Source organism: Hirundo rustica, chromosome 28 (assembly GCF_015227805.2).
Source record: "Hirundo rustica isolate bHirRus1 chromosome 28, bHirRus1.pri.v3, whole genome shotgun sequence".
Taxonomy (NCBI): domain Eukaryota; kingdom Metazoa; phylum Chordata; class Aves; order Passeriformes; family Hirundinidae; genus Hirundo; species Hirundo rustica.
This window is the reverse complement of record NC_053477.1, coordinates 1,960,685-1,979,831: the sequence shown is the minus strand read 5'-3', so window position 1 is coordinate 1,979,831 and position 19,147 is coordinate 1,960,685. Positions and strand designations below refer to the sequence as shown.

Below are 19,147 nucleotides of genomic sequence, written 5' to 3'. Positions count from 1 at the left end.
CCTGGGATAGGGGAAGGTGTCCCTGCCCACGGGATCAGATTTAATAGGATCATATTTAAGGTTTTTTCCAAGCCAAACTTGATTTGTTTTATATATATATATTACTACACTTTAAAGCTTTAACATTTAATTTTTTTTTTATTACGTGACATTACATACTTCTATTTAAACTATACACCTATAATCTTAGTTTAATCATTTAATTTTGGGAAGCTTTTTTTACGGCCTTATGTTAAACTGAGCGGTTTTTTGAGGGCTAGAGTCTGTCAGTACAGAAAGTCTAAAATTTTTAGTGACCAGCATCTCCCCCTCCTGTTTGAATTATGAAAACTGTTTTGATGATTTTGTTAATTTTTTTTTTGATATATTGCAGTAGATAAGGTATAAATACCATGATAATTATGATGATAATTAATATATACATATTTATTTTTAAAAGGGAGGGGTGGGTAAAATGGTGTAGGTTTAGTTAATTAAATAGATTATTTAATTATGATTTTTTATTATTTTTATTTTGAGTTTGGTTACACTTTTTTTGCAATTGATGTATGTTTTTATCCCCTCCTGGGATTCTCTGGAGGTCTGTGGGTCGCCTGTCCTCTCCTGCTCTGTCCCAAGCCCTGTGTGACCGCCCTGCCCAAGCTCATAACGCACACCCTGGCTGCCCATTCCTGCACAAAAAATCTCTTTAAACCTTAAATTTGTGGCCAGGATCCCTGAATTCCCTTTTCCTCCCTGAAAACTGCCTTTCAGAGGAACTTTAGGGGCGGCAGGTAGGCTCTGTCCAGGAGGTTGGAGGGGATGAGTTGTGTTTATTGCCCCGTTTGTCCCGGTGCTTTAATCCCATGCAGGTTTATGGCCCCTTTTTATGAAGGCAAAAGCATTAAAGAACATCCTCACCCTCTAAACCATGCCCGGGCTGAAAACTGCAGGCCTGATTCAATACTGAAAACACTGAAAATAATCAATTTATTTAGGCCCAGCCTCGGTCTGTGTCTCTCTTTGGAGATGAACAGCTGGGATGAGACAGAGCTCCGGAGAAAATAGCAAAAATCTGACCCAGAGCGTTCCGGGGAGTGTTTGAACCAGAACGGGGTCTGGCTTAGCAAATTCTGAGGAGCTGAAGCTCTGGTTGCAATTTTCTCCTATCTCATTGCCTGGTTACAGAAATAATTAGCTTTTTAATTCCTTCTCTTTTTTTTAATTTTTTTTTTTTTTTTTTAAATGGGAAATTCAGGCTGTGAGGAGATGACTCATTTTGCCAAGGCTAAATGGAATATATTTCACGGGTGGACATTGGCCTGGAGGGAGAACATCCCATACCTCTAGAACTTGTCCAGCTCCCTCTGGAGTGCCCCGGGCTGGAAGTTGAAGAACTAGAAATTGTACTGGGGGAGAAAAAAATTCTTATCTGAGTTTTTATCCAGGGAATCTGGATCCTCAGCTAGCTGGGAATGTGAGTTTCCTCCACATGAGTTTTTCCAGCCTGATTTATGATGTGAGCAGATGATGGATGCAGGACAGGGTTTTATTTTTTCTCATTGGGGCTTTTATTTCCAATTTTTTTTAATTTAGGGTGTTTTCTTTTCCTGTTCCTCTTCTTCTTCTTTCCTTTCCCCTCATTTTTCTTTCTTTTTCCCCCTTCTGCTTCTTTTTTCTCTCTTCATCTTTCTTTCCCCTTCTTCTTATTCCTTCCTTCCTTCTCTTCCTTTTCTTTTTCTCTTTTCTCCCTTCTTCTTCCCTCTCTCTTTTCACCCTTTCTCTCCTTCCCTCACTTCTCCCCTTTTTCTTCCTCCCACTTTTCTTCCCTTTTTTCTCCTTCTCTCTCTTTCCCTGTCCTTTTTTTCTTCCCTCACTTCCCCCCCTTTTTTTTTTCCTTCTGTTTTCCCACCCCTTTTTCCTCTTTCCTCCCTTTTCCCATTCTTTTTTCCCTCTCTTTTCCCACTCCTTTTTCTTTCTCTCTTTCCCACCCCTTTTTCCTCTTTCCTCCCTTTTCCCATTCTTTTTTCCCTCTCTTTTCCCACTCCTTTTTCCTTCTCTCTTTCCCACCCCTTTCTCCTCTTCCCTCTCTTTTCCCATCCATTTTTTTCTTCCCTCTCTTTTCCCACCCTTTTCTCTTCTTCTCTCTCTTTCCCCCCTCCTTCTTCTTCTCTCTTTCCCTGTTTTGTTTTGTTTTGTTTTCCCCTGGACCACCTGGAGCAGCTGCTCTGGCTGGAAGGAGAATTGATAACTCCAGTTATCAGTTGGATATCAATAATTTTGGAGTCATGGATTCCAGGGAAGGAGCCCAGATCCTTCATGGATCCACGGGCAGAGCAGAGACTCCTCCAGAGGGAAAAGGAGCATTTTTAGGGAAAGGGCAGTGCTGGATTCCCCAGGAAGGGGCTGGGAACTGTTCTGCCCATGGGAAGGTTCCTCCCACATCCAGAGGGGAATTTTTGTTTGGTTTTGGGTTTGGGTTTGGGTTTGGGTTTGGGTTTGGTTTTGGGTTTTGGGTTTTGGGTTTTGGGTTTTGGTTTTTGGGTTTTGGTTTTGGTTTTGTATTTTGGGGGATTTTTTTCCCATTTTTCTTTCGTGTTCTTGGAAAAGCCAAGGAGCAGCTTTGGCTGGGGGAGCTGAGCTGCAGAACTCAGCTGAGCTCATAAAAAATGTGGGGGCTTTTTTGAGACAGAAAGGAACAGATTCTGATTATTCCCAACCCCACAGGATCCAGATCCCCCAAGCTGTTGGTTTTGTTCTGACAAGACCTGATTATCATGTTTTTAATGCCACTCTCATACTTCTATTCCATCTTTCTTTAAAAAAAAAACCCAAACCATGTAATTTCTTTTTCACAAAACTGAGGTAATGACTAAACACCCCCAGTTTGACTTAATTTGACCTCATAGAATGAAAATTTCAAACTCTCCTGCAAGTATTTGGATGTGACAAGTCCCTGAAAGGCTCCTCCTGAGTCCCAGCTGCTTTTTTGAGACAGAAAAGAAGTTTAGGAGGAATATTTTTTGATTCTCTGAAGAGCTGAGTTCCACTCCGGGTCACTCCCTGTGTAAATATTTGCAGGAAAACTCTTTCTGGATATCTGCAACCTCACAATTTCAAGGGGTTCCATCTCCACAGAAAACGTTCTGTGAATAAAAGAAAAAAAGAAAAAAGGTGGGGGTGTAGATGGGGATAGAGGACATTAAATCATTGGAGCATTAAAAAAAAATTATTCTTTTCCAAGGGAATTATTTGGTCTGAAATGGAAAAGCAAATCCAGTGCTTAGTTTCCCTCTCCTATTAGTGCATCAATCCCTTTGCACCTGTTTATTTCCCAAGAATAAAAATGAATGATGTCTTTGAATACCAGATGGGGACATAAACCATCCTATTAATTAGAAAAGTCACTATTAATTGAATAATACAAATGATTAATAATTGTCCAGATTTCCAAATTAGAATTCCTATTCCAGCTCATTGATTTTGTTTCGGGGGGGGGGGGGGGGTTGGTGGGGTTTTTTTTGTTTGTTTTGGTTTGGTTTTTTGGGGTTTTTTTTGTTTGTTTGTTTGTTTTGTTTTGTTTTGTTTGTGGTTTTTGGTCTGTTTTTTTTGTTTTGTTTTGTTTTGTTAAGTGCCCACCTCGAATCATTAAAATTAAAATTAACATTGTCATTATTAACTTGTAGCTATTAGAGCTGCTGCTAATGCTTGGGGTTTTTTTTCATTCCCTGAAAATACTTCAGGCAGCATCTCTGTCTAGACATTATCATTTTCTATTCCATCCCAAATTGTTCCCAGTGTGATTTCTGCTTGGAATATCACGCTGCAAGAAATACCATGAAATGAAACAGAAATTTATCTACGGGATCTCGTCAGAGCAGAATTCACTCAGCTGTCACAGAGGGATGGATTTGCCTATAAATTATTTTTTTTTTTTCCCCTTAATTTTTGTGACCATAAAGCTCTGAGGTGTCCAGCATTGGTCAAATTCAAACCAAATTCAACCTGGATTGAGGTTGGAAAAGAAAATCCTGGTTTTAAACTGTGAAAAAACTCCTCTCTACATACCCTAAATCCATCAGTGGGGAGGAATTTGCACTTCCAGAGGCTGATTTCAGCTTTCACTGGATTCCCCGGTTCTCTGCAGTGTTCGTGCCTTCTTTAGCTCAACCCTCATCCCAGCTAATGGAGAAGTTTGGGGTGACAAAGCAGAATTTGCAGAGTTTAAGACACCTGGATTTAAGTGCGCCAAGATCCTCATCCAGTGTCCTGCAAACATCGAGGCAGCCTTGGGAATTCGGGAAGGACAGGCAGCATCCAGTGCCTGCAGCTCTTGAAATGGAGGCTGGCCTTAAAACCCCGTAAAAACACAGAAATAAACTCCCCTGATTTATTTAAAGTGCGAAGAGGTCAGAATTTAAGTGTCTCTTTAACCAGAAGAAACAAACAAGCAAACAAGCAGGGCCCAATTTCAGGTGGATTTAACGTGCCGGTGGACAAGGGAATTTTTAATAGCTAATCTTCCCCTGCCAGCTCATGGGAAATATCAATCTATTAGGCAGGATTCGAGTGCTGAATTTTTAATGCACTTTTAGTGATTAAAGTGTTCTTTTCCTCCACTGCTTGAAAGAGATCACAGCGGCTTTAAAGAGCAGTTTAAAGTCGGAACAACAATGGGGAATTAATAACTGGAGTTGTCCATATTTCTCTCCAGGAGGGAAGGGCTGGGCCTATTTGCATCCGAGCCTGGCATTCAGAGCACGGGGGACAAGGGAAAATCCCTCACTTTGGGAGCAGCAAAAGAGCCAGAGCTGCTGGGGAAGGATCCTGTGACTTTGTTGGCTTGGAGCGAGCAGCTGGGAGCTGGGAGGGAAAGCCTGGAGAGCAGGGATGGGCCCAGCGTTAATGAGGGTAATTTGTGCCACTGGATGTGGAGGGATGGGATCTCAGCGTCACTGAGGGGAAAATGGGGATGGGTGCAGCTCTATTGAGGATTATTCGTGGCAATGGACATGGAGGGATGGGATCTCAGTGTCACTGAGGGGAAATTGGGAACAGGCAAAGCTTTAATGAGGATTATTCCTGCCAATGGACATGGAGGGGTGGAGTCCCAGTGACACCGAGGGGAAAATGGGGATGGGTGCAGCTTTAATGAGGAATATTTGTGCCAATGGACATGGAGAAATGGGATCTTGGTGTCACTGAGGGGAAAATGGGGTTGGGCAAAGCTTTAATGAGGATTATTTGGGCCAATGGTCATGGAGGGATGGGATCTTGGAGTCACTGAGGGGAAAAGGGGATGGGCATAACATAAATGGGGATTATTTGCGCCATTGGTCATGGAGGGATGGAGTCCTGGTGTCACTGAGGGGAAAATGGGGTTGGGCAAAGCTTTAATGAGGATTATTTGGGCCAATGGACATGGAGAAATGGGATCTTGGTGTCACTGAGGGGAAAATGGGGATGGTACATATTTAATGAGGATTATTTGTGCCACTGGACATACAGGGATGGGGTCTCGGTGTCACTGAGGGGAGAGTGAGAATGTGCTGGCCCACTGCTGGCAGGGAAAATGGAATTTGCAGGGAGAAAGGCCCAAATCCTTGCAGGAGCTGATTCCTGACTGCTATTGCAGCTACAGCAGGAAGCCCTAACAGGGGTAACTGTGCTGGATCTCTCCACTGATGCATCCTTTACCTTCCTGTCAAGGGGAAATAATCCCCACGTGGCCCAAAATCCCTTTGCAAACCGGAGCCTGGCTCTCCAACCCTACATTTCTTGTAAAAATAAGGAAAATCACCTCGATTTTCCAATCCACTTGGCATACGCTAGCACAGATGCATTTGCTGCGTGCCCCAGTCCTGCCCCAGAGCGTTCTCCAGCCCGCATTGTGCACAGCTGCCTGCACCTCTGCATGACGCAGCCAAATTCCCATTTCAAAAGTGCTTTCAGAGCCAGCCCGGCGGCCCTAAATTTGCGTTTTAAAGAAGCTTCAAAGTCGGCCGCTGGAACTTTGCAGCTCTCACTTTAATTCTGGTTTTGGGGTTGTTTCAATGGATGTGTCATTGCAGTGCTTGCTGGCCCAGGGCAGCCATGAGTTACTGGATTTAATTGTGGTGTTTTTGGGGGGCTGTAATAAATAAACAGCAGCCAGAGTGGGAGTTCTGCAGCAAGGGGGAGAAGCTCCAGGCAGGCACGGGGACCTGGGGTCACAGCTGAGAGGCTCCAGGAGCGGTGCCAAACCTCCCCTGCTGTTATTTATCACCTAGGAAAGGCCCGGGAGGTGAACTGGGAGAGGGGAATTCGGTCAGTGAAACATTTCTGAAGCCTCTGCACCTGGATCTTGCAGGGATCATCTGTTCCCCAGTGCTGGCCTCTCTGAGAACTCAGAAGGTTCTCAAACACATTTTCCTCTGCCTGGTTCGGTTCAAGTTAAGGTAAAGCAGAGTAAAACTGGGGGTGCCTGTAAGGATTGTCAGATATTTGAAATAAAAGCAGTTAAAAGTCTGAGCCCTTTCCCAGTCCAAGTGTTCAGTCAATCCTTTATCCCTCCCTGCTGTCCGGTGACACTTCCACTTTATCCCCCTGAATAATCAGATCTGACCTGATCCCGCCGGAGAGCACAGGTGAAGGGAACGTTCAGGAAATCCATAGTGGGGTTTAACACATCAGTGAGGGTCTGCCTGGCCTCACTGAGGCTCCTCCTAAACACCCTGAGCTTGGTGAGGAAATTCTCAAATTGCTTTATGGCTTAATGAATTAGATAAAGGGAGGGAAAAGAGATTTATCAGACAGAAGGAAGAAAATGACACTGTAAAATATAATAAAATCTTGGGATTGTCTGGGTTGGAAGGGGCTTTAAGGATCATCCAGTCCCACCCTGTGGGACATCTTCCTCTATCCCAGGTTGCTCCAACCCGGCCTTGGACAATTCCAGGGATGAGGAATCCAAAATTTCTCTGGGTGACCTGCGGAGCTTTGGTTTATTCTGTTCAACAGAAGGCACGGTGATGGAAAGGGATCCTCCATCCCCAGAGCTTCTCATTTCCAGTTGAAACTGGGAGGGTTTTCTTCTGGCAAGTGCTGCTGCAAGGAGGGAATTCCCGAGTTTTACCCGGGTTTGGATTCCTGCGGTTCCCTGCTCCCTCCCTGGATGTGGCTTCTGCCAGGGCTGGGAATGAGGAAACAATTTCTTCACCTGAAGCTCAACACCAACAGCGGTGCCGCAGCTGCGGTTTACAAATTGCTTTTGTCATTCTGTGCTTTAAAATAAACCAAGACCAAGCAAGGAGCACTTCAACCCGAGCCTCTTTCTGCTCTCCATCAGTGTCACTACAAAAATTCCAGCTCCCTGGTAATTAAAATGTCACTCTGGGGCCTTGCCCTGCCAGTCAGGAGGAACTGGGAGAGGCAGGGAAAGGTGATTTCCTGGGCCTCAAGGAATTATTTCCCATGGGGGATTCCCCTGCAAAGGATGGAAGGTGACAACTGGGAATGTTTCTCATGAGCATTTTGATGGTTCCTCATTCCTTAAAGATCATTTGTAAAGTAAAATCAGATCTCAGTTTTATTGAGGTAAAACCAGATCGCCAATCTCCTTTGCTGGGTCCGAATTCCTACTAAAAGTCAGATTATTCCTGCTCTCCTGAGGCAATTGGGAGCTAATCCACACATTTTGGGGTGGAGATGATCCACAGCAAGCAAGGCAGGACTCCAAATTATAGATCCTGGCATTTCTCTTTAAGGAGCTGAGAAATAGTTCAGAAGAAAACCCAAAGTGCCCAAATACAGGGGGTGCCATTCCAGGGGACAGCAATTGACGGGATGTGTTTGTGGCAGAGCAAAAACTGGATGGGATTTAAGGTCCCTTCCCATCCAAACTGTTCCCGGATTCTGTGAAAACTTATTTTTGGAAGTAACTCTGGCACACAACACATCCTTTTATTGAGATTCGTCTTTTGGATTGGCAGCTGGCAGGTCCCTAAAAATGAAATTTCCAACTCTCTACTTACACCAGTATTCCTTGAAAATGTCACCGCTGCTGGGATTGGTGGCTGTTTCATTCATTTTCTTCATTACAGAGGGATTTTCATTCCCAAAATTGACCGAATCACTCTTGTCTCTTTGACAAGACTTCATTTTTCTCCTGCTCGGTACCTACTGGCTCATATTTCCTCAGCTGGCAGATTTTGAACCTTTATTTATCCCCTCTCTTCTCCAGCCTCTCACCATCTTACTCCATATGTTTATTATCTTTTCCATCCCCAAGCTGCGAGTGATTTTGAGGGAGATCAGGCAGCTGCCTGGGAATCAGCTGGTTGGCAGCAGCCTGGTGCTGGAGAAGTCCCTGGGTTCGCTCACAATTTCTGCTGAAGGATTTTGGAGAGCACAGGAAAAAACATCCCTTCCCAGCAGTGCCCATCCCAAACTTGTCAGCGTTACCAGCTGCTATTGGATTGACTGAAAAATTGTGAATTAAAAGAAAAAAAAAAAAATTAATCACAATATTCTGTGTATTTATTTGCTTTTTTTCATTGTTTTTAATGCCAGGACGAGCTGAACTTCACATGTTTAACGAAATTCTGGATTCTTATTTGATAAAAGGCGTAAAATTAGGAATATTGTCAGTTTAATCCTGGGAATTTATCAGTGAATGGATCAGGTTTGCTTTCTGAGGGTGCTTTAGGAAATTAAGGAATTAGGAATGGGGAGTCAGTTGGAACAAATCCGAATCCCACCCCTGTTATATTCCTGCTGTTTGTCCCTCAGCTCTGACTCCTTTTGTTCTGTGGTCCCCACGCTGTGCCTGAACCCCTGAGGTAAAATCAGATCTCCAATCTCCTTTGCTGGGTCCAAATTCCTATTAAGAGTCAGATTATTCCTGCTCTCCTGGGACAATTGGGAGCCAATCCACACATTTTGGGGTGGAGATGATCCATAGCAAGCAAGGCAGGACTCCAGATTATGGTTCCTGGAATTTCTCTTTAAGGGGCTGAAAAATAGTTCAAAAAAATAAAAAATAGAAAACCAAGGTAAAGCATGAATTCCATGCAGTTTATTCCTTCAGCTTTTCCAAGGGAAGCTGCACAGGCATGGAAATAATTCGTGTTTGATTTTTGCCTGCTCGCCCAACGGTTCAAACAGGCAGCAGCCAAAGCAAAGCTCTCTGTGCCCGTAAATAATCCCCGAAATATTTTGATGGAGGAAGAGCATGAAGGGTTATCATTAGCTGGGTTTAATACCAGGGAATTATAAAAATCACGCGTGAATCCGCAGCAAAATAAAGAGCCTTTCCTGCCGGACGGTGCTGGATCAGAGGCCCTGGATCCCTGCAGGCTGCTGGGATGTTCCTGGCATGGATTGACAGCTTGTTTTTCCCAAGGCACTCACAGGCTGCAGGCGCCCTTTGTATAAAATCCTGTTAATTTTTAGCTTGGTGCTGTGTTAACTCGTTTGTGTTTGCCACAGGACGTGACATTTTCTGGGCATTTTTTCACGGCAGTGTTAGGATTTAACAGGATGAAAGACCTCAGAGTCACGGAATTGAAGTGAGATTTCATTTGGAAGCAACCTCTGGAGGTAATTTCAGGGTTCCAGTACAAAGATGAAGGATGAAGACTCCCCAAACTTTCTGGGCTGTGTTTTGGCCTTTAACAACTCATTTGGTTAATTTTTGTACATTTTTAAAGTAAGAGCAATCAGCATTTCTCTCCTTGCAACTTGTGCCTGTTTCCTCGGTCTTATTGTGCATTTCTGAGGTGAGTCTGGCTCCATATTCCCAGACTTTTGCAGGGAACAGGAAAAGGTTGGACTCCCGTGGCTTCCCCCTAAAACACCCTCAGATCCTTTTCCCTTTCCTCAGCCTCTTCCCGCCTCCTGTGTACGTTGGAGGTCAGGAACATTTCCTCACTGGAAGAGTCGTTAAATGTTGGGACAGGATTTCCTGGGAAGTCGTGGAGCCGCTGGAAATGTTCAGAACAGGAACAGAAAGGGCACTTTTGGTTTTTGTGGGCACGGTGGGGTTCAGCCAATGATCTTGGAGGTCTTTCCCGACATTAATGATTCCATAATTCCATATCCAGCAGGGAGGGGGGTCCGGTTCTGCCTTGTGGTTCCCTGGGCCAGGGCTGGGAGCCTTGGATGGGGATGAATCCCTCCCTCAGGAGCCTTGGATGGGGATGAATCCCTCCCTCAGGAGCCTTGGATGGGGATGAATCCCTCCCTCAGGAGCCTTGGATGGGGATGAATCCCTCCCTTGGCAGCCTTGGATGGGAATTAATTCTTCTCTTCTCTCCACGGGCCGTGTCCCACCTCGGTAACAAATCCCTCACTAAAGGGAACTTGGCAGAGCTGCTCCAGGATGGGAATCCGGACTTCCACATCATCCAGAGATGAGAGACTCTTTCTCAGGGTGTTTGGAATCACAAAATTAAGGCTGGAAAAGTCCTCCCAGACCATCAAGTCCAGTCTTTGCTCCATCACCGCCTCGTTAGTGGTTTAATGGTGTCACAAACCCAGCAGAAATTTTCCTCACCATGCAGGAGACCCAACATCTCTGCAGTTCCTCAGTGCCTGGAGCTGTGGCAGGGGGATTCCCTTTCTCGGGGAAAGGTTGGAGAGCAGGGAAAGGTTGGAAATCAGGAAAAGGTTCTTCCCCAGAGGGTGCTGGCACTGCCCCAGGCTCCCCAGGGAATGGGCACGGCCCCGAGGCTGCCGGAGCTCCAGGAGCATTTGCCATCGCTCCCAGGGATGCCCAAGGTCCCTAAAATCCCTTCCAACTCAAACCATTCTGGGATCCTATGGAAGCTGGCCAGCCGTTCCCTAACCGAGGACAATCCAGCGCAACTCTGCAGAGCACCGCGGAGGTTCCAACCATCCAAGGATCCAAACTCCACTCCCTGTGAGAATGACACTGAGGGAAGCAGCGTCACCTCTGCCTGAGCTGAAGGCAGTGCAGATCCAGCCCCATGGGAGCCCCTTCCCACATGGAATATCTGTGGGCAGCTCCCAAATCCGGGAACTGCTCGGGATGGGCTTTGCGCTCACACCTCTGGAAGTTTGAAGCTGCTGGAGAAACATCAAAGATAAACACAGAAACCTAAAGCTTGATTAAGCGTGTGAAAAGCTGCTGTTAAATTGGGCCTCTGGCTTTCCTTGTGAATCCCTTTTATTTTCCCACTTTCCTTTTCTTCCATTTGTTTTTGCTTTTTTTCGCTCCAACAGGAAGCTCATTTGCACAGGGAATGCGACCTGGGGATGATCATAAGGAATGCAAAGGGCTCCTGCCCTCCCTCAGACCTCCCTGTGGAATTCTTACAAGTCTGTTGAGGACAAATATCGCTCCAGACACTTCCTTCAAGGAGATTTAGCCCAGATCCTTAACCTGGGATCATCTCAACAAGCGTGTTGAGGTCTCAGGATGTTGGATCTCTTACACACTTTGATATGACGGATGTTATCTTTATTCACGAGGGCGAGAAAAATGAAAAAGCCCTCAGTGAAATGAAGGGTTTCTCGTGGATGTATCTGAGGTAAAAATTACAATCAAATAGGCAGAAAATTACCTGAGCCAACTTGTGCTGGGATGTAATTCAGAAACAAGTGTTAGGAGCGTGAGTCAACGGGAAAGGATCAGGAGACTCCGAAGGGAGTCCGTGTACAAAGGATCAAATTCACCTCTGGAGCATCTCCAAGGAACCTCAGCTCTCTCAGAGCAGCAGATGCACTGCCAGGGTTATGGAAAAGGTGTTTATCTAATCTTTGCACTCACAAATTATTATTTATATGGGAGGGATGCTGAGGTGTCCTGGGGCCGCGGCCCTGTTGTGTGATGTACAGGCCCTGCTCTGAGCAGACCAGAGATAAGGGATGGTATCAGCCAGGGAAGTGATGGATCCTGCAAGAAACAAGTGCATAAAGCCTGGTTTAGCATTTTAATTTGATATGGGTATGGTTTCAGCACACTGGAGCCTGTCCCTGGCTCCTGGAGCCTTTTCCTGTGTCCTGGAGCCAGTCCTTGTGTCCTGGATGCTGTCCCTGTGTGCTGTCCCAGTGTCCTGGAGCTGTCCCAGTGTCCTGGGTCCTGTCCCTGTGTCCTGGAGCCTGTCCCTGTGTTCTGGAGCCTTTTCCTGTGTCCTGGAGCCAGTCCTTGTGTCCTGGATGCTGTCCCTGTGTTCTGGAGCCTTTTCCTGTGTCCTGGAGCCAGTCCTTGTGTCCTGGATGCTGTCCCTGTGTGCTGTCCCAGTGTCCTGGAGCCTGTCCCAGTGTCCTGGGTCCTGTCCCTGTGTCCTGGAGCCTGTCCCTGTGTCCTGAGTGCTGTCCCTGGGTGCTGTCCCTGTGTCCTGGGTGCAGTCCCTGGCCGCTGGACCGGGCTGGCAGGAGCAGAGTTAACTCCTGATTACCACAGGGAGAGGAGGGGAGATGTTTGACCTCAGAACACCCCAGGTAAAGGTGCTCCCTCCCTGCCAGGGCCCTGTTTGTGCCCACTGGCTCCTGTCCTCACCCCTGGCAGTGCCAAGGAAGGCCTGGATGTGGCACTCAGCGCTCTGGGCTGAGTGACAGGGTGGGGGTCAGTCATGGCTTGGACTCGATGGTCTGGAAGGGCTTTTCCAACCCCAGGGATTCTGGGATTCTGTGCATGGATCTCCTTCCCTCTGCTGTCACCTTGTCTCCCTGTCCAGCACTTGTGCAGAGCGGGGTTCCCCGGAGCAAGGTGTCCCTGCCCACGGCAGGGGCTGGAACAGGATGGTTTCAAGGTCCCCTTCCAACACAAATTCCATGATTCCATGATTCCCTTGAGACAGTCCCGTGGCCTTCGCCCCGTGGAACCAGCCCCTCTCCCAGCAGCCAAGGGCAGCAAGATTCAGGAAAAGGAGCATTCTGGACCTAATTTAATGCTGGACCAGAGTTCCCCACAGCTCTGGTTGTGGGCAGGTTGTTTTTAATCAAAACCCCGAGCATCAAACTCCAAAAACTTCTGTGGGAGCTGTGGAGTTCAGAGCAGCTGGAAAAACTGCTGCTCCTGAGGTGCCTGAAGGAGGCAGTGAGGGGGAGAGGAGCCAAATTTGGGGTTCAGTGAGAGGGATTGATGCACACCCCTGGTTCCAGAATCCCTTCATAAAAAAGGAAAATATTCCTGCTGCGGGATCCTTCCAGAGCAGTGCGAGCTGTCATTCCCAGGGCTGAGTGGGAGGTTCTGGGGTGGCAGAGAGGGAGGGCAGTGCTCCAAGCAAAAGCTTTTCCCTTCGCTAACGGCACTCTGATGGACAGGAGAGTGGGCCTGGAACGGGATTTTGCTGCGGATCGTGATTGGGAAAATCGTTTGCCAGGTGTTCAGGAGCTGCCTGTGAGAGCTGCACGGAATTCTGTGATCCTGAGCAAGAGGGAACAAAACACAGCTGGGATCATCCCGTGGATCTCAGTGCGAGTGGTGAACGAAGGGGAAAGGAAAAGGAGGGACTTAGCTCTCCCCAGGTTCAAGCACAAACAGGTGGATTTCTTCTTTCCAGGAAGAAATCTATGGAAGCAGCAAGTTATGCCCAGGGGTGAGCTCTGGAGTTGCCATTTTGCGCAGAACAGTGGGGTTTGCTGGGGGAAAGGCTCAGACGTGGAATAATTCTCATTATTTTCTCTCATTGCCTAAAGAATTTGTGGCTGTCCCATCCCTGGAAGTGACCAAGGACAGGCTTGGAGCACCCTGGGACAATGGGAGGTGGCAGGGGTGGCACTGGATGGGCTTTAAGGCCCGTTCCCACCCAAACCATTCTGCCCTGATTCCCTGCTCCATTAAAGCACATTTTCAGGACATTGTGTGGTTCCTTTGACATTCCATGAGGGGCATGTGTGGGACAAGTTCCTCTTCCTGCAAACTCCTCTGGTGTGCTTGTCTTTGAAGTGCCCTGCAAAACCAGAGCTGCTGAGGCTGGAGGGACTCTGGAGATGTTCTGCTCCAGCTCTCCAGCCCAGGCTCACCTGAGGGTGCGGGGTAGAGCCTTCAAGGACAGAGACTCTACAGCCTCCCCGGGCTCCAGCAGCCTCGCTGCAGAGAGCTTCTGGTGGTGTTCAGTGAAATGTCCCCTGTTTCAGCTCATGCCCTGCGTCCCCGGCCCGAGGAGGAGCTGGGGCAGAGCCGGAGGGTCACTCAGCACCGGGAGGGACACGCCGGGTCCCTCACGCTTTGGGCTTGCCATTAATCACATCCCCATAAAACTCGGCAGACAGCACATGCTGGAAGGTCACCCGGAGTAAATCACAGCCCTGAAGCACAGCAGAGCCGAGGAGTTACGGCTCAAGGTCACTCAGATAAACCCCAGCCTGGCTCTGATGGGGTCGGAAGGAATTTGGGAATGTTTAATAGCCCCCCGTGCACTAACTCCTCTTTGTTTTTTTGTGTATCTTGAATAATTAATAAACCCCCACGGGAAGGCTGGAGATTCATAAACTGCAAGGGACTTCTTCCCAAAAGCTGGAGCAGGGCGAGATCATTTCTTACATCCCAGTGGTAAAACGAGTTTATTTTTCACACCTCTTCAGCACGAGTCCAGAGGAATCCTGGTTTCACACACTCCCATTTCTCCTCCGCTGGGAGAGGAAAAGATTAACAGGATTAAACCTGGAGTAAAGCTGTTGAAGGTGCAGCCTTATTGAGCTAACGGTGGTGCTGTTTGGTCGTTGCTGATTGAGTTTTAATTCAAGATAAATTAGTAATCAATTTAATTAGAGGAGCACAGCGGGGTGTGGGGGTTGAGCTGAGGGGTGCGTGGGCCCGTTTGAAAACAATCCATGATTTCAGCAGGCTCTGGTCCTCACTGGAAACACCTGGCTGGGGATAAGGAAGGGCTTTCATCCCTCCAGTTCCTGGTGCAGACTGAGGCAGGACAGGCAAAGCCCAAAATCTCATTTGCTCTAAAACATCTACAGTTTTTAAGCTGCCTCGTTTCTGTCTGTCCCTGCAAAAGCTCCTTTAATGAAGTGTTTAACTGAGCCATTTGAATGGACTGAGCTGAAAGTTCTATCCCAGAAGCTGGGCTAAGTTTAAGCCTCATTTTCTAAATTTTTGGGCAACAGAACCCACATGTTACAGTGGTTTTTGCAGCAGAAATGCAGAGAAATTTCATTATGGATCACATTCGTTGCTCACTTCAGGCTGTTGACTTTCTCAAACCCCTTCCAAGGCTGGTGTAGGTTCAGAGTATTAATTATGCAGCAGAATTAAAGAATAAACTGCTCTGACAGTTGTTTTTACAGAGAATACAAAGATTAGGATGGGGAAAATATTATTTCTGATGTTTTTTATATATATAATATTTGTGACAATAATGTGAGAGGTTTTAGGTGGCCAGGGCAAACCTGAGGCCTGCATTTTCTCCAGGCATCCTGGGCATCGACATTCCATGGGGGTCCCTGTAGAGAATTTGGGCCTGATAATCAAGGAAAATGGACAAAAACCTCATTTCAGGCACTCTGCAGAGGTTGCTGCCTTGACAGAAGGCTGCAAAGGTCTCATTCCAGTCTGCTTGGTACTGGACTGAATTCAATTAACTTCAAAAAGCAAGAATACGTGGGAAACTTCAAAGTGGTATCTCCAAAGTCACCTTGAAGTTAAGGAAGTCTTGTCTTGTTTCAGTAAAAATTCATTGCCCAGTTTCTCACATGTTGTTTATCCAAATGCCCCTTCAGAGAAACACGGATTATATCCCATTTTCTTATTATTTTCCACATCCTTTTGGTTAAAATTTGTGGAAGTGATGGGTATTGCCTGGCTCTTAATTCTTCACGAGGTGTCCAGCGGGAGGATGCCCAGATGCCTCTAACTGGGAATTTGGCGGTGATAAATTGGGTGAAACTCCAAGGGAATCAATACCTGGCTTCTCCTTTCCATCATCATCAGTAAGGAAAAAGGAAGGGAATTGTGGGGACCTGGGTGGGAGGTGTTGAGGTTGGTGAAGGGTCTTTGTTTGGGCCATAATTGTGTGGGACTGAACAAAGGGAATGTGAGAGGAATCCACCCCCGCCAGGATTCAGGAAGGGCAGTTCTACAGGACATTTTGTCAGGATTTTTTGCCTGGCATTGTGGGGAATAGGTTTGTAGAGAATTGACCAAAGGCTTTGCTAAAGGAGCTTTGAGGGGAAAAAAAAAAAAAAAAGTTTATATGTATTGATTGTTGTAGTGGCAATATTAGTGATAGTGTCTTGTGTACTTCACTGTGTACAGCAAACGAAAATAAGGCCAGCAAAGAAGTTTTTTTTCCATTCAAGAGAGAGGGAGAAATGTGGGAAATCGGTTTGTAGAGGATTCTCAAAGCCTGACTGAAAGCTCACACAGTCTTGTTCATCTGTGTGCAAACTCTGAGATAAAGAGTGCTGATTTAGAAAGGCTGTGGAATAGGACAGACATTGCTGAGAGAGAAATGGAACTGGAAACAAGTTTCAAACGATGGCCTTGCAAACAGAGCAGATATTCTGGAGAATTAGAACAGTGAAAGATGTGTTGCAGCAAGACCATGTGGGATAAAATAATAGATGGCTGGTGTTAGAAGCATTCGCAGCATTGTGTGGCAAAAACAGACAGGCTGAAAAATATTTATAAGGTACTGTAACAAATAGTTTGGCTTCTGATTGTGATAGCATGAATTGTAACATCTGTACCATCTCACCCTTCTCATGAGATTGAAAATTGAATAGATTCTTTTAAAACACCTCTCAGGAGCCTAGTCTGTGGGTCGGAAAAGGGGTTTTTCCGACAGTGCTTGGAACAACACCCGTGGTGTCAGGAGCTGTGTGATACTTCCTTGGGCTCCATCACATCCTTGGCCTTAAATGTGAAATAAATATTTAAAATCTGCTCCCTGGCCTGAAATTGCTCATATATTAAATGATTTTTTTCTCATGGGTTCTTTGAAGCTTTTGGTCCACCTGGATCTGAACCCTGAGCTGTGCTGTGGTTCCCTGGGCTGCTCCCGGCTCGTGGATGGATTCACTGCCAGTTGTCACTTCAGGGACTCCGCTCATACAGTGAAACCTGGATCAGCTCCTCGTGACTTAAATATATTGTCATTTATAAGGAAATCCATTTTCTGCTCCTGCTGAAATAAGGAAAGGGGTTTTTGCCTGTTCAGGTGGAAGGTCTTGGCACCACCTGAGTAAGGACTGTCGTGGTACGGGGGCATTTCTTGAACGAGACCCCAGAGCTGAGCAGATCACGAGGCTGAATTCCTGCTCTGCTTCGGGGATTAATTCCTCAACTCAGCTGAGATTTTTAGGACTGAATTGAAGAAGGGGGGAAAAGTTTAAAAAGTAAGAATCCATGAATTAAGGGCTTTAAAACTGATACTGCTTTGAATCAAAGATATTTCCATCCTGCCTGTTGGTGACAGTGGCACAGGATCGATCGACAGAACATAAGGCCTTTTGTTTATAATGCTCCAATTTCTTCCCATCCGGAATTGTTCATAATACAGAGTTTATTTTTAAACTCCGACTTTCAAAGGAGTCTGACAGTTGTCAGTCTCAGCTAAATTAAAATTATCCAGACACCTCATGATTTCCACCCTGCACATCCCTCATTATCTCGATGAATTGAGGGCTCGCTTGCAGGAGTTTTAAAGACGACAAAAGTGAGGCGCAGAGGGAGAGAAACTTCCAAACTTCCAGGGTTTTGGAGGGTTGGAGCTACACAAATCCCAGCACTTCCCAAGGGAATAACTTGGAAATACCTGTGATCAGAAGGGCCTGGGTGAGGGATCCAAATCAAAGCTTTGGGCACAAAAACCCAACTTTGGTCCCTCAGCTCAGGTGGGTGACGGAGAGAGACTGAGCTGCTCCTCTCATGGAAATGCCATCTTAACACCCTTTAAATGCGTTTGGGTTTGCCAGCATAAATTCATGCCTTTGAAATGGCAAAGGAAAACTGTGCAAGCGTGGATGAGGAGAAACTTCTGTTAACATTAGGAACCGGGGAAGAAAGCTATTAATAGATCCAGCCAGTGATGCTAAACAGAGGGAAAAATGCGAATTCAAGCGACTGCTTTTCAGTGGAAGGAGCCAGTATGGAAAATAAATCCCAGATTTCCACCAGGACACCGTTCAGATTAGCCTTAGTCTTCCCAAACGAGCAGGAGGTGGGGAAGGAAATCCTTTTTTGTGCCTTCAAATCAACGTCAGAGACAGCCTGACCCCCCTCACGACCCCCAAAACCCCATCCCGGGAATGAGCAGAGGAAAAACCCTCCTGGAGCAGGAGGTGGGAATGCTGAGCCAAGGGAATGGGGGCTCTGGGGATGGAAGGGGTGCAGTGGGTGCTCTCCTGGGTGAGCACAGAGCTGCTCCACGTTGATTAACTGCGTTGCATAATTTACGCTTCTCTTCATTTAATCACTCCGGAGTTGCGGTGCTCGCTGGCAGTTGCTAGATTGCTTTATTAAATTTAGGCTGTGTTGAAGGAAATTTATTTTTGTGTATTCCTCCTTCATAATTTTTTTTTTTTCCCCCTTAAATGCTGTCACATAAATTAGGGCGTTATCGATGAATCTGCATGAGGAGCTTTGCTGTTTAGTTCTGGGGCCAAAATCCCCTAAATCATGTGTGACACCTGTATTATAACTTACTTCTCACTATTCTTCTCCATGATGGATTTACTTCCACGGCTTCCTTCTCGTTTCTGTCAGACAAAGGCATTGAAACTGGGAAGCAAGGGAGGAAAAAAAATGGAAATTTGGATTTTGTCTCTTTACTCAGGAAGGTGAAATAGCAAGACATGAGAAAGATCTGTTCAATCACATCATGGCATCAAATACTGACATCTTTTTATTTCCCGTTCCCACAGGAGTGGTAGGGCCAGGGGAGGAGAAAGGTGTTTTTTGTGGGAGCTGGTTAGAGGGGGCTAGGTCCAGAAGAGGATTAAATATTATAATGGAATGGGTTGAGTTGGGAAGGAAATAAAGTCACCTAATTCCACCCTGTGCCATGGGCAGGGACAACTCCCGCTGTCCCTGGTGGCTCCAAGCCCCAATGTCCAACCTGGCCTTGGGCACTTCCAGGGATCCGGGGGCAGCCACAGCTCCTCTGGGAATTCCATCCCAGCCCCTCCCCACCCTCCCAGGGAGGAATTCCTTCCCAAAATCCCACCTAAACCTTCCCATGGAATCTTGGATGCATCTGGATTGGAAGGG

The 19,147-nt window shown here is 46.5% G+C and overlaps 1 protein-coding gene across 2 annotated transcripts in view; it reads left to right on the top strand.

Moving 5' to 3' along the window:
• The window catches only part of LRRTM4 (leucine rich repeat transmembrane neuronal 4), a 207,683-nt gene that overhangs the window by 132,609 nt on the left and 55,927 nt on the right, over positions 1-19,147 (top strand). The window lies entirely within an intron of this gene.